This window comes from Mustela nigripes, chromosome 10 (assembly GCF_022355385.1).
Source record: "Mustela nigripes isolate SB6536 chromosome 10, MUSNIG.SB6536, whole genome shotgun sequence".
Taxonomy (NCBI): Eukaryota; Metazoa; Chordata; class Mammalia; order Carnivora; family Mustelidae; genus Mustela; species Mustela nigripes.
The window spans coordinates 40,238,067-40,250,248 of record NC_081566.1 but is presented as its reverse complement, the minus strand read 5'-3'; the positions used below and the strand labels follow the sequence as shown (position 1 = coordinate 40,250,248).

Below are 12,182 nucleotides of genomic sequence, written 5' to 3'. Positions count from 1 at the left end.
TCTGCCTGCCTCTCTGCCTACCTGTGATCTCTGTCTGTTAAATAAATAAAATCTTTAAAAAAAAAAAAAAATAAACCCAGGACAGTTCCTGGCTTTAACATAGTAGCTTTACCACGCACCCTACTGAAGGGTGAGTAAGAGGGTGCGGGGAACAGGAATCCTAGTCCCTAGGAGGGTGGTTAGAAAATGAAAAGAATAAGAAAGTACTTTGAGGTCCCAGCAGAAAGGAGTTTTGTAGATGCACACTGTAAGCTTGGTTATCTACCGATGGTCTATCTATGGTTGTAAACAAACAACAAACAATAATTATGTCGATATTTTACATTTTTAAAAATCATAGATGACCATTACCCTCTTATTTCCACTTTTTTTTTTTTTTTTAAAGAACTCAGGCAAACAGAAACTCAGTTGATTTCAATGTATTTACTTATTTTCTCTTTGGAGATACTGAAGAACAATAAAGTCCTCAATGACACACAAGAGGAGGAGGAAGGGAAACAAGGGCCCAATAATCTACAAAATGAATAATAAATTCTTTGACTACTGAGGACTCGCTCAATGACACTGCTTTGTTGTAGAAGCATTACACAGTCCCTGGAAGCCACTGGTTTGCCAACCAACAGAGCATGGCAGTACAATACAGACCACCCCCTAAATCTGTCCAGAAGTGTTTGCTGAAAGGAATTCTCTCTCTAAATCATGAGTGTATTCATAAGAATTCTTTTGTGTACTTTCAAAATGCACATATCCCAACGTCAGTCCACTAAAGAGACTCTCTTTCCCAAGGTCTAGAGTAGTGCCTTCTGACATGTATTTCTTTAAAGTCCCCCAGGTGATTCTGTTTTACAGCCCTGGCCAAGCACCACTGGACTAAACAAAGGCTTTTCAACATGTGGATGTGGACCACTGGAGATGAGGAAGCCAGTAAGAAAAGTATATGGTGCATCTTTAGCCTTCTCAGACACTTGGAGTATCCTAAGCTTACAAATCTGGGATTGAGGAATTTCTGTCTCACATTCATAACTGATCTTCAGTGAGAACCATATGCCTAGCCTACACTATCAATGACTACCCTATCAACATTAACTAGGGTTGTTTCTCTCTCTCTCTCTCTCTCTTTTTTAATATTTTATTTATTTGACAGAGAGATCACAAGGAGGCAGAGAGGCAGGCAGAGAGAGAGAGAGAGAGAGAAAGGAGGAAGTAGGCTCCTGGCTGAGCAGAGAGCCCGATGTGGGGCTCGATCCCAGGGACCCTGAGACCATGACCCGAGCTGAAGGCAGAGGCTTTAACCCACTGAGCCACCCAGGCGCCCCCCTCTCTCTCTTTCTTTAAGATTTATTTGACACAAAGAGAAAGATCACAAGTAGGCAGAGAGGCAAGTAGAAGGAGGGGGAAGCAGGCTCCCTGCTGAGCAGAGAGCCCAATGTGGGGCTCGATCCCAGGACCCTGAGATCACTGACCTGAGCCTAAGGCAGAAGGTTAACCAACCGAGCCACCCAGGCGACCCTAGGGTTGCTTCCTCTTACTTAAATCCTATTTTTAAACAAAGGCACTAAATTTGAATCACCTCTTGAGAATTTAATTAATGTGCAAACATGTTTCAAGTCTACTCAAGTAAAACTGAGATCCTCCACTGTTGACAATGCCCACTCACCAGCTTAGTGATAAGGTCCAGCCTTTAAGGCATCTGGGTGAATTCAAATTCATATCCTAGGAGGACTGTAAACTGACATGCCAAAGATTCATGAATTAAGAATCAACTCTATACCAGCAAATGTTAAGGGTCTACTGAATTTAAGAACCCACTGCACACAAAGCCCTGCAGAAGAGGTCCCAAGGAAGAATGGCCAGAATAAGCTGCATGAGTGAGGAGAGCCCCATGAACAGAATCAACAATCGTCTGAAGCGATGGGAGGAACCCACGTGAGCAAGTGTGCCCACCAGTGGGCTCCAACCACAAAGGCTTCCTGAAACTCATGAATTATGAGAAGAGAAGGTTAGAGAAATACAAAGATATACATACATACATTAAAAAAAGATATGTTGTTGGGGTGGGGGTGGGGTCCTTACCAGTGATCCATGCATTTATTCCCAGTGACACCTTCAGTGCCAGAACATGACAGGTGCTTGGTAAAGACTCACTGAACTAAACTGTTAATGTTTCTGGGAAAGAGTGGGATGTCCTTGGCTGGACCTCAGCTCTAATTGTTGCCTTGACATCTTTTAGCTACGTGACCTTGTGCAAGTTACCAGCTACTCTTGTGGTAAAAATTAAATTTGATAGTTACAAGGAAGTATATCCTTAAAATGTCAGCTTCCTCTCCTGCCCTGAACCCCCCTCCCCCATTCCCTTTCTGGTTGTAGAAATACTATACTGGCTGCTGATGTCTGTTAGAGCAGTAAGTTAGCTTAGGACTTTTGATTCAGGGAACTGAGTTCACAGAAAACCAAATGAAACAACAATTTAACAATTCAGGAGACCACTTATTTTCTCTTGCTGCTTCTAGGCAGAGCTGCCTTTTTCAAATTTCATTATCCATATGAGATAATCATTCTTCCTCCACCTACCCCCTTGGGAGAACCATTCTTGTCAGTCTCTCCAAGACAGACCTGCCACACCATGTCTTAGGTATGGAAAAGGACCCATGTATAATCAAACTGCTCTGCCTTATATAAGCCTTCTTTTGCTTCCTCCTAACTGAAACAGAAGTCTGCCTTGCATGGTATACACTGACCGAGGCCTGATTCATTTACTGACAGATCATGTTTATCTATTGACTTTGTTATTCCTAAAATGTGGGACCTCACTTGAAAATACTTTAGTTTCCTCCTTGTAAAAATCTAATTTGTTGGGTACGATTTTAGCTACAGCTTCAGCTTTAAGTCCAGCAGGCCCTGTAGACTCTGGCAGTTGCCTCTAGAGTGAAGAAACATTGTTTCTTTTCACTAAGACAAGGAAATAAGGATTTTACCAGGTATCAGTTTTAGCTATTACATAGACATCAAAGCATGCTAATCATTTCCACTGACTTATTCCTTATAAGAATGACACATAATTAACCTTTCTCATTTAGGATGGTCTGGAAACACTATGAAGCTTTTTATGTCCTATCGTCACCCTCAAGAAAGTTCTCAGACAGATATGTGACTGCACAGTATGGCTGGATATACCGTCTGGCCACCACTGAGGAGGCTGATATAAAATATTAACACTTAAAAACAAGAAATAGGTTAGAGCTACCACACAGCAATCAGGTTCCTGGATGGGAAAAGGTAGATTCCACTGTGTTTTCGAGAGGCCTAAATCAATTTCTCCACAGAGGACAGCATGCCGAGAAAGGTACTGCTAAGGGTGCTCAAGCCTGTGCCTGCCGTACCAGTTCTGTCCCTCCAGGCATACTGTAGGAGACAGCTCCCATAGACAGCCCCGTAGAAACTGATGAAGGACACTTATTTCCACCTGCTGGGAGCAACTGAAAGCAGGTATCACAGTCTGCTGTTTATCATTTTTTAAGGCATGTTAAGATTTGCGTTATCAGGGCGCCTGGGTGGCTCAGTGGGTTAAGCCTCTGCCTTCAGCTAGGGTCATGGTCCTGGGGTCTTGGGATCGAGTCCCACATGGGGTTCTCTGCTCAGTGGGGAGCCTGCTTTCCCCTCTCTCTCTTCCTGCCTCTCTGCCTATTTGGGATCTCTGTCAAATAAATAAATAAAATCTTAAAAAAAAAAAAGATTTGCATTATCAATTGATGTTGGGGTGAACTTTAACTAAACAAAGTCTAGGTGATGAGTGATCCAGGAGACATGAGGGGAGATGATGTCCCTAGATCCAGATATCCAAGAAAGAAGGACTTCCCGCTAATCCTTGATCTCTCCTCACTACTTCAGACATTCCTCCCTCTCCTCCTGCTTTTACCTGACCTTTGGAGCTATCTGGATTCCCTGTTTTTCGTTTTCTGTTTTTTTTTATTTTTATTTTTATTTTTTATTGCTTTCAAGGGCTACCTTAGCTATGTCCTGGGAAGGTCAACCCAACTAATTAGAGGAGAGCATATAAACCTTATGAACTGAGATGTGGATACAGTAGAGGCAGCATATTAGCATAACACAGTATCATTCCAAAGAAAAAAAACAACTGGGATTTCTCAAGGTGATGGTATTCTCACTATAACAGCAATTAGCTTAAGAGGAGTGCTCCTATAGGCTGAAAGTATACATGACATGGGGCACGTGGAGGCTCAGTTAAGCAGCCCATTCGATCTCAGGGTTGTGAGGCTGACCCCTGTGCTAGGCTCCACACTGGGTATGGAGCCTGCTTAAAATTCTCTCTCCTTTCCCCCGTGCCATGTCCCCCACTTCCCTCTCTAAAAACAACAACAACAAAACACACAGGACTTAGGGTACAATTTCCCAGCTTCTAATAAAAACCTTTTCAGATCATACATTCTCGTTTTTTCATTGGTGGAGTATCTCTAGAAACTATTATTTTGTTTGGCCTCTTGATATTCTAGATAATCTGGTGTTTGATGAAAAAACACTGGTTAGATTTAGGGAGAGAAAAGTTTGGGTTTCTTGGTTCTTGGGTAAAAGGAGCAGAGCTGCTGAACTGGTGAAGACTTCACTTCAATCTTCCCTTTTCATCTTGCTGTCGATCAAACTAAAGCACAGTTCACCGTTATCCTGACACTGCTTCTCATTCTAAAAAGCTGCTTGCCATCCCTGCAGGGAGACTACTGAGTGAGTGTGGAGAGAGGGAGACAAGACAGAGTGGGAGTCTGCCTAAGTGGTCTCAGGGGAACAGCAAGCCAGGAAGTGACATCATAAAAGGTAAGCAGAACACAGGCTGGGGAAATGAACACTGAAGGTTTTCCAAGAGAAGATTCTAAGAAGTCAGCCTATTGGGCAGCAAATAAGGAGAAGCCCTACAACACAGGGCTCGGGGATGCTAGCCAAATCTAGGATCTGGAAGCTAGGAATGTGAGTTCTTCTTACCTATGTTCTGGCAATAGCCCTATCTTTCTCTTTTATTTGTTTTTATTTCTAAAAAAGATTTTATTTATTTATTTATGAGAGAGAGGGCAGGGGGAGCAGACAGAGAGGGACAAGCAAATTGTGTACTGAGTACAGAGCCCAGCGTGGAGCTTGATCTCAGGACCCCGAGATCATGACCTGAGCAGAAATCAGGAGTCGGACGGTTAACCACCCAGGTGCCCCCATGGGCTCTCGCTTTTATTTTTACTTATTTATTTATTTTTAAAGATTTTATTTATTTAGTTGACATAGAGATCACAAGTAGGCAGAGAAGCAGACAGAGAGAGAGGAGGAAGCAGGCTCCCTGTGAGCAGAGAGCCTGATGCAAGGCTCGATCCCAGGACCCTGAGATCATGACCTGAGCCAAAGGCAGAGGCTTAATCCACTGAGCCACCCAGGTGCCCCAGGCTCTCACTTTTAAAAAACAACAGTTACTCTTAGTCTACTCTTTCGATAGGGTCTGAAGAGCTCATCTGTACATGATGACATCATATATTTCAGAGAAGGCATGAGTATTCTACCCTATTTGCAATTAACACACGTGTTATGTTAGGTGCTCTAGTCAGGAAGCCGTAGAAGGCATTTCTCTAAGTGTTTTAGTTAAAGATTGTTCCTCTACCTTCTACTGAAGACGAATGATGGAGAAACTCTTCAGTGCATCTGATGAGATAAAAACTGTTCACAGAAGGAATTAATTTCACAGCTTTTTAGGGCCCAACTGGGGCACTAGGTATTGTGAATGAGACCCTGGAGGGGTAAAGACTAAGAGCTGTTCAGAAACCACTAGGAACACAGAAAACAGAGATAAAAAGAATGATCAGCTACATAGACCATAGTTTTAAAAAGTGCTCCAAAACCAAGAAGTGGGCTCTCTCCTTTCATGCCTCTTGAAATTCTCCCATAATAATTTCATTGGTTGGGACCTGTTTCTGATCAAAGAACAGACTGAAGATCGTCATTAATTCAGACGGCAATCCTGGAAAGGGACGGGAACCAGACTGGTTTTGATTTGTGAAATGTGTAGGGCTCTCAGAACACCAGAGACCGGCTTAGAAAAATCCCCACAAAAGCTTTTAACTTGAAAGTTATCAGGAGTTCAGGAAGGCACGTAATTAAAACCAAACTCTTCCGACCAAGTTTAAAATAAAATTGTGGCTCTGGAAAGCTGGGCCCAAGGGAAAGGAATGAGACTAAGTCACATGTCTTCTGCCAAGACTGAAAGGGGTTTAACTTATGTTCCTTTGGAGTTAGGGCCTGACCCCACAGTGATGGGAAAAAATCTCCTATTTACATTTTGCCTGAAAGGGACGAAGCAGAAAGAACATTTTATATCATGTTTTCGTGCACTAGCAGAGCCAGGGGAAACAATTTGAGCTATTCTGGGATGGCCTACAGAGGACCAGCCTTCCCTTCAGTGTTCTCAGATTAATGACTGATAATGAACGAGTCAAGGATGGGAGTGTGGTTGCAACATGGACCTTTCGGATTTGTAGAGCTACTGCAAAGCTACTCAATATCGGAGCTAATTGACAAGTAATAGAATTCTATAACTTCTTGAGCTTAAGAATCATTCTGGTTTCCTACATATGTCTCAGAGAGACAAAGTTTTCCTAGCTTTCTACCTTAAGGGAAGAATACTCTTTACAACTCAAACAGATGGGACTTGAGTAACTTGAAAGGAGAGGCTCCCAGTCTAGCTTGAAAGGGATCTTTCTGAATCTATATTGTTCTAGTAATAAACTTGGGGATCCTGCACAATTTGGAATAATACAGGGGGGGTGGAGAAGAACTTTCAAGACTTACACAAAGGTGTGACAGGAAAGGATAGTGATGATGAGGCCTATATCACGTTTTTTCTCCACATCTAAAAATTTAGTATTTCCTTAATATCATTTAAAAAATCTTACTTGTATTAGCTTTCTATTGCTGCTGTGACAAACTGTAACAAAGTGTAGTGCCCTCAACACATCCATTTATTATCTCACAGTTTTTGCAGGTCAGAAGTCCAGCATAGGTCTACGGGGTTCCCTGTTTACGTTCTCACCGGGCAGAAATCAAGGTGTCTACTGGCTGGGCTCCTAGCTGGAGGCTCTGGGGGAAGAATCTGCTTTTAAGATCATTCATGGTGTTGGCAGAATCCAGTTTCTTGTGGCTGAAGGTCTTAGATCTCCATTGCCTTGCTGGCTGTCCGCTGGAGGCCGCTCACCGCTCCTACAGGTGTCTACATTCCTTCCCGCAAGGCCTCTTCTATCTTCAAGCCAACAACAGCAGACTGAGTCCTTTTCACACTTCAAATTTCTGTGGCTTCCCCTCTGTCATCAGCCAAGAAAGCTCTCTACTTTTAAGGGATCATGTGATTAGATCAGGCCCACCCAGAAAAATCCCCCCGTCTTAAGGGGAATTGTGCCACATGACATAATCAGAGAACTGTCTCATCATATTTCTGAGCTTTGGAGATTAGGCCAGGACATCTCTGCGGAGCCATTTTAGAATTCTAACTAGCACAAGGATCCCTCTTTAAAAAACACATGGTCTAGGGGCACCTGGGTGGCTCAGTGGGTTAAACCTCTGCCTTCGGCTCAGGTCATGATCTCAGGGTCCTGGGATGGAGCTCCGCACTGGGCTCTCTGCTGAGCAGGGAGCCTACTTCCCCTCTCCCTCTGCCTGCCTCTCTGCCTACCTGTGATCTCTGTCAAATAAATAAATAAAATCTTAAAAAAAAAACCAAAAAACGAAAACATGTGGTCTAGTTTATAACTTCCTCAAAATAAGAAATATCAATAGTACATATGCCCAATCAGCTGCAGTTAGTGATTATATGCGTTCAGAATGACGAGAACGTGGTCTTGCACTGGGGAGAAGCACGTGTCCATGCAAGCAGGTGCTGTGTGTGAGAGTGTACGTCCAAGTAAAATTTAGCTTTTAGAAGGATTAAATTACATATAACTTTATTATATTATACTCCTTGATTTGTCTTTCCCAATTATTTAATACCCATGGAACATAAACAAGCAAGAAAAGTCAAGAAATACAGTATTTAATGTTCAGTTTATATCATAAATATTTCTTTTTTTTCAAGTTTTCAGAGTGAATGCACTTAAGTGGAGGGAAAGGAAGAAGCAGACTCCCTGGCGCAGGGCTTGTTGCCCTGGGCGTATGCTCTCTCTCAAATAAATAAATAAATAAAATCTTTAAAAAAGAAAAAAAAAAGGCTCTGCAGTAGATGCTGTTACTGATCACCTCTAACACCTATTTTAGGCATTAACTTACCTCTCCATTCCCAAAGCCTGGGAAAAGACGGATTTTTTTTTCTTAACATGGTAAATGTCCTTGTATAACAAACAGCCTGCTTGAGCAGCAGTTATTTTAGATTTAGACAGCTACGATCAAAACAAAACCTTTGCAAGGGGGTTAGTGAGGCTCTCCAGACCTCACATTTCAAGAGAAAATAACCACTTGGGAACCTAAATAACATAAGGTAAACGTTTTTACTTCTAAGAAGGTCCCACATAAGATCAGGCACTTTCTTTGCTCTTAGTCTTTTCTCTTTCTGTCCCCACAGAAGCCAAAATATTAACTCATGTATCTTGGAGCTACCGATGCACTATCCAACTGCAATGAGCAGGTATCTGAATTGCCCCAGGAAGACCTATCGTTGGTCTTCATTTCAGAAATAGGGTTTTCTAGTATGTGGCCTTTGACTCCTTTCCAGGTGTGCAAATAGGATAGGAACAGAGAGACTAGATCTTAATTAGGCAGCAGTGTTCATTCCTTGTATGTATATTAAATGCCTTTGTGTGCCCAGCTCTGTGAGTGATATTTGGAGGAAAAAATAGGTATGTGCAGAATCTAAGACATGGTTCTCTAATGTCAAAGAGCTCTTCTTTAGGAAGGAAAGATAAGCATATTCATAAAACAATAAGAGAGTGATGCAAGAAACTGATCAGATACTAGATTTTCTGCTACGTACAGCAAATAAAAAAGTAGCCAGAAAAGAGAGAGACCAATACCGACTACAGATTTTCCATAAAATTTCATGGAAAGAACAGGCCTAATGGGTTCATCAGTCTGGAGTTTGAAACTAGGTAGTCATGAAGAAAGACACTATCATGAGTGACTTGTAAGAAGTCTGGCACAAGTTGGGACCTTATTGGGGCCATAGTTATCCCTAAGTGCTACTGGAAGCTCTAAAAGATAACTCAAGCTTTTTTTTTTTTTCCTTTGCATTCTTTCACTAAATTTAATTCCACTGAATTTGATTCTTCCACTAGTAACGTTTTATAACCCCCCCCCCCCCATATAGACCTTAGGTATTAGATGCCTAAGATTCTTTGGATTTAGGGGGCTAAGTTTTTCTCCCCAAACAAAACAGGTAATTCAGAATGAAGAAATTTGGGAGAGGGGAAGTATTTGCAGTCTGATTTTTGGCAGGAGAAGGGTCCCTCAGATAAGAAAAGCTTCAATAACTCAGGCTCTTCAAATTCAGAACTTGTTAACAAGTCCTGAATTTAAGCGTATCTTTGTACCATCTTTTACTTATTTACTTATGGGTGGGGAAGGGCAGAGGGAGAGGGAGAGAATCTTAGGCAGGCTCTACACCCAGCACAGAGCCCAATGCTGGGCTCAGTCTCAAAATCCTGAGATTATGACCCGAGCCAAAATCAAGAATAAGATGCTTAACCAACTGAGCCACCCAGGTGCCCCTTGTCCACTGGTTTAAAAATTAATTTATAAAGCAAATTATAGTAGCATAAGCAAAAGAAGAGAAATAACCTTATTAAAGGATCTACTTTTGAGCACTGAGAGCTTTAGCATAATTACTTATATACAATTAATACACTCACTAAAAAGTCTAGATTACTACCTTTAAGGGTACAGCAGATCTTCACTCCTTGGCAACAGTTCATCACAGATACTTACAAATAATAAAACTACCTATTTTGAGATGATGCAAAATTCTGACTTTTGACTAATTTAGATTTTTTTCTTCCTAAATTACTCAGTAAAGATTTTGTTTCTTTTATAAGGTTTAGTGATGACTGTCTCTTTTCAAAATAGGTTCAGTAGGCAGGGATATTAACTGTAATTCGGGAGTTGTCTACTGCAGACTGCAGTCTCACTGGCCTGGCTAGATGGCTTACTGGTTAAGCACTCCAGCACTTTCTTGTTAGGTGGTCTTAGCTAATTATTTAACCTCTCTCTGCCTCAATGTCCTCATCTCTACAGCAGGGGAAATACCCAGTGTATAATGTTATCAAAAACACTAAATGAGACAATAAATCTAAGTGCTTGGGACTGTACCTGGCATACAGCGAATGTTCTATAAATGTGAGCTACTGATATTACCACAATTTCTCTGTTTTTTAATTCTCTCTTCCACTCCAGTTTGGTCCTTTGGCTCTGCCAATGCCTCTTGGTGGCAAGAGTAAAAAGCTCAAACAAATTCCTTGGCACACAAGTAAAGGGTTTTGATTATTTGTAGATTTTGATAATCCAGGCTAATTCCTACTTACCCTTTCTAACCTACAGACATTTAAGGTCATTATTTTACTGTCTGGAGACTTATACTCTCTCCCAGATAACCAACCACATGAAGTCAACAAACACAAAGGTGGGAAGAGTCCTGTATGAAAATGTTGCTTTCATAATGAACCATAAAGGCCAGCCTTACTTTTAGTATCATCATCTAATCACTGCACCCGCAGAACTCCCAGATTGTGTAACCAAAGACGATGGGCTGTGATAAGAATTAATGCCCCAGTTGTGGATAACCGCCACTCACTGCATAATAAACAGGTTAAGAACAGAAACAAAAAGGGGCTGAAAAAGAACAAAAGGGGATGAAAGCCAACTCCAGTTGCTTCCCTTCGGTCTTCTGACAATAATTAGTTGTCTGTTCACACAAATATTATGACTGAGAAAGAGAAGTGAAAAACAAAGCTGAATAAAATGAGCACTTTTTCAAATTCGAAAAACAACCCCAGGTTGCACAGCTGATTATGTACAGAAAATAAAATGAGAACCCTAAACTCTTATCTGACCCTAAACTGACCTCCTAAATTTCTGGATTCTTTGGGAACTAAAGCTTATCACCGTTAACAGAGGTGACTATAATACCTCCAAACAAACAAACAATATATAAGATCTTCTGCTTTCTGTACAGTAACTGAATAGCAAAAACGACGGGAAGAAGCCACACGTTGTTACTACCTCCCCCACCTCAAGGTTTTATTCTCAGCTCCCTTCTTATGTTGTATCTATGCCTCAGACAAGCTTACCACTCCCATAGCTTAATCATAAATATCAGTGTTTTCAGCCCATACTTTTCTCCTGAGCTTTAGACCAAATTCTTCCTGGATACCACTACCTGGATGTTCCAAACCTCTAACATATCCAAAAGTGAAATCTTTTCCCCCACTTCATGCCCTTTTCCCCCTCCCCTGTATGCCAACTAAGTTTTGTCACGCCATCTTCTACTGAGTCACCTAGACCAGAGACTTGGGCGTCATCCTGGACTCTGCCTTCTCACAAGAACATCCTTAGCCCTATTCTATCAATTCCCAAGTCTTGTCAGTTCTACCTTCTAAACAGCTGAATGCTTCTCTGTTCTGCCTGGAGAATGTCTCTGTTCAGGACCTTATCAATTCTCACCTGGAGTATAGCATTCGGGGCAACGGACTTAACCTCTAGACTCCCCCTGCTTCAATCCTGCCTCCACAGATGCCAGAAATCTCTCAAATAAGCAATTCTGATCACAGCAACTTTACAATCCTTCATCTACAGGATAACTCCCCAAATCCTCAGAATGACATATTAAGCCCCATATGACCTGGCTCCTGCTATGTCTCCAGTTTCATTTCCTATTATACTCTTAAATATATCTTTTGTTCTAGCCACACTGATCTGCAGCTCTCAAAATAACCCTATACTTTCTCATACATATTTTTCCCACTTTTGTAATGTAATCTCCTCCTCCTTCAATCACCTATCTTCTATTGTTCTTTAAATATCCGGCTAATGCATTTACACTTGACTGATCTCTTAAAACAAAAACACCTTGTAGTTGATTTTCTTTTTCATCTCCCTAGTTAGACTGTCAATTCTCTGAAGGCAGGGACTGTATCTATCATTTCTGAATTCCAGTGTCCAGC

The 12,182-nt window shown here is 41.5% G+C and overlaps 1 protein-coding gene across 5 annotated transcripts in view; it reads right to left on the bottom strand.

Moving 5' to 3' along the window:
- The window catches only part of PPP1R12B (protein phosphatase 1 regulatory subunit 12B), a 215,933-nt gene that overhangs the window by 27,413 nt on the left and 176,338 nt on the right, over positions 1-12,182 (bottom strand). The window lies entirely within an intron of this gene.